Source organism: Lissotriton vulgaris, unplaced genomic scaffold (genome assembly GCF_964263255.1).
Source record: "Lissotriton vulgaris unplaced genomic scaffold, aLisVul1.2 SCAFFOLD_671, whole genome shotgun sequence".
Lineage (NCBI taxonomy): Eukaryota > Metazoa > Chordata > Amphibia > Caudata > Salamandridae > Lissotriton > Lissotriton vulgaris.
This window is the reverse complement of record NW_028248167.1, coordinates 408,272-411,480: the sequence shown is the minus strand read 5'-3', so window position 1 is coordinate 411,480 and position 3,209 is coordinate 408,272. Positions and strand designations below refer to the sequence as shown.

The 3,209-nt window shown below is 44.1% G+C and overlaps 1 pseudogene; it reads right to left on the bottom strand.

Moving 5' to 3' along the window:
• Positions 1–1,435: 1,435 nt before the first annotated feature.
• Positions 1,436–2,944, bottom strand: LOC147664910 (endogenous retrovirus group PABLB member 1 Env polyprotein-like; annotated as a pseudogene).
• Positions 2,945–3,209: the final 265 nt, after the last annotated feature.

The window sequence follows — 3,209 nt, the reverse complement described above, 5'->3', positions numbered from 1 at the left end:
CAGTAAGAGAAGGACTTTCCTCCCATTCTAGTTTTGCTGATAAGTGGAACAGTGGCCAGAAAGAACTGGGCTGATGGGAGGTGTCTTTTGGGTGCGTGAAAGGGGAGGCGGCTGTTCAGGTATGCTGGTCTGGTGTTGTGAAGGGCATTGTATGCCAGGGTGAGGAGTTTGAAGGTTATTCTTCTTGCGACTGGAAAGCAGTGGAGATCACGGAAATGTGTTGAGTGATGTGACTGCGACGAGGGATGTTGAGGATCTGTCTGGAGTTTGCAAAGGAATTTCAATTGATTCCGTTGCGCTGAGCGTTGTAGTCCAGTCTACTGCTGATTAGTGTGTGCATAACAGTTTTTCTGGATTTGGTTGGGATCCATCAGAAGGTATTTCAAAGCATGCTGAGGGTGTTGAAGCAGGTCGAGGAGACGGGGTTAATCTGGCGGTTCATTATGAGTCAAGTATGAATCTGATGTTTTTGTTTGTGGTCCGTTGGATTGAGGTACTGGGTTTTTCAGAACCGGTACTGATCCTGTAACCCAGCGGTGTCAGGGCAACACCCAAAGACCTCGAGTACTTTCCTGATTCAGACCACAGAAACACGAGTCTTCTAGGTGAAATCAAAGATCGAATTTATTGCCTGCAACCAAGTAACAAGCGTCCTAGAAGTACAACAGCATGTATGTTCTCAGGAGACTGCTCAAATTTACAAAGCCTGGCTTCTTCTTTTCTACAGATTTTTAAGCTTCAGGCAAGCATTCTTAGATTTACAGTGCAAACATTCTTGGATTTACAGTGAGCCATTCACATATTTTCATTACAAAAGAAAAAGCAGAGTCATGATGACAAGTATACATTTAGTGTGTCCAGTTCGTGATCAATTACCCGGCAAGGCCCAACATTTTCATCAGATATCGGTGTACCCTCAATAAAACCGGGCTCCTCCTCATCATAAAGCAAAAGAAGAGAAAAGAGCAGGGACAGGTGTGAGCAAGATTTGGGCGGGAGTGTGTGCGATGGGAACAGTTTATGGCCTGTTGTGCTTTGATGCTATCTCGTTCGGCCACTGGGAGAGGAACTGACCAAACAGGTTTGGCTTGGGGCAATGTTCCAGCTTGCCCAGGTCACAGAAAAGTCAATTAAGGTGTATGTGTCCTTTGATATCGAATTCAGCTGTAGTTACAAGCCTATGTGAAGGGCAACTCACAAAATGGCTGCCAAGCGTAAAATGGAAGCCAAGGGTTTAGGACGAGAATGACGATTTAGAGGTGAAATCGTTACTCGATTATGACGAAAATGCTTGTGCATAGTGTACTAGACATTATCGGTCTTTTGACACCAAAATCGTCATGCTGCGACAAAGTTTTTTTTGCACGAGTCCAGAATTTTCAGAGCTACAAACCCTCCTTTTGCCCTTACATAGGCAATTTAACCTAATCTCATGCTAGTCTGAGTCCAGGTCTATATTCCTAAAGTCATTGAGATATTGCTGCAACATCATTCTGGTACTTAGTTCGTCTTTTGACACAGGCTTCCTTACACATGATGTAGCACAGAGGCCACATATTGCAGGAGCGCACTGTACGCACAGACAGAACAGGAAAAGAATGGCTAAGACCATCCCAATGACCATTAGAATTTTCCATCCCCAGCCGGATATCAGTTCCCAGAACCATCCCATAAAAGACCAATCCCCAATATCCATATGAATAGATTCGGAAATTTTATGCAGTTTGGAGATGGCCTGGTACACTGTTGGAGCGTTATCTGGAATGAATACACAGCAACTCGATTGGATCAGTTTACATACCCCACCTCGGTCCGCAAGTATGACATCTAATGCGACCCTGTTCTGAAGGGTCATAAGACGATCCGATTGGAGCTCAGCAGTCAAGTTACTAAGGGCACCAGCAGTTTCAATTACGGTGGATTCAACCACCCTTGCTAATTACCTTATGTTTCTACTGTTAACCATGGGCCCCCAAAACGGCAAAAAACCTTTTGCGAAATCCCCAAACTCCTGTTCCGCGGTGTCGTCTTTACTCACAACACCCCTAACTGTCCTTGTCCGATGGTAATCTGCTGCGGCCGTGTAGGTGGGAGGCAACAGGAACGAAACAAAACATGTGCCCGAAAAGTCAGGGGGCAACCATGTATAGGCTCTTTCATGGCAGATGAAATAGGTACCCTTAGCTGCTAGAAACGAAGGGGAAGTCTGAGATGCAAAAACATACGTTTCAGTACAGACACTCTTCCCTAACTGAGCTCTGGGATTCTTGCCAGTACCTTGCAGACATAGATGACCCTGATGGGGTACAATCCAAATCGGGGAAGATCTCTTAGCTTGCTGTTTCTCACTTAGGGTAGCTCCATATCCGGTCACGTTCCATCCTATGTATACTAGTGTCTCATCTCTCGGGATAGTCTCATAGGAAATATCTTCCTTAATCATATCTACTATACCCTTAACTAGAGCACTATTCTTAGGATTGTCTGTTACAGAACGTAGGGGGTAGACTTCATGTGCATAAATGAACATTGTCCTGTATGCCCACACAGAGCCATTGTGACTGAATGGCAGGACAAGGTAAGGGATGCCTTTATCCCTTGTGTGAGGCATAAGGCCACACACCCAGCAGTTAGTCGTGTTCATTACTAGTTGGTGTTGGTGCAAGAGCTGGATGAAGGAGTTATTAATAAACTCTAATCTCCTAGCTGACTCATGTTCAGGAAGGGGTTGAAAAGAATGTGCAGAAATAGTAGGAGGAGGTATGGGCGATGTAGTCGGTGCAAAGGTCACTTGTAAAGAAAACAGTACATATCCTATTAAAAACATCATTGCACTTAACAGGAAAATGCATAATAATAAAAAACGTTTTTTTGTCATCAATCCACATATTCTTGTTATAAAATTCACAGCTTTGGCAGGTCTCTCCATTTTGAAAAACTCCATCCTCTCCATAGCAATGGGATCACGTGGTGCAAAGCACCCATGTGAACATAGTGAAAAGACTGCAGTTACGGCCAAAATGCGGTAACGTTACAAGTCAATCCATTGATACACGATCTAATGATTGGACCGAAAATTGGTGAATTACATCTAAATTACCCTGATTGTACAGAGTCAAAGGAACGCAGTGTGGGTGTTAATACAAAAGCATATCTATTAACTGTTACTATCCGCCAGTACAGGGACTCCCTAAACTCTCAATCGAGTG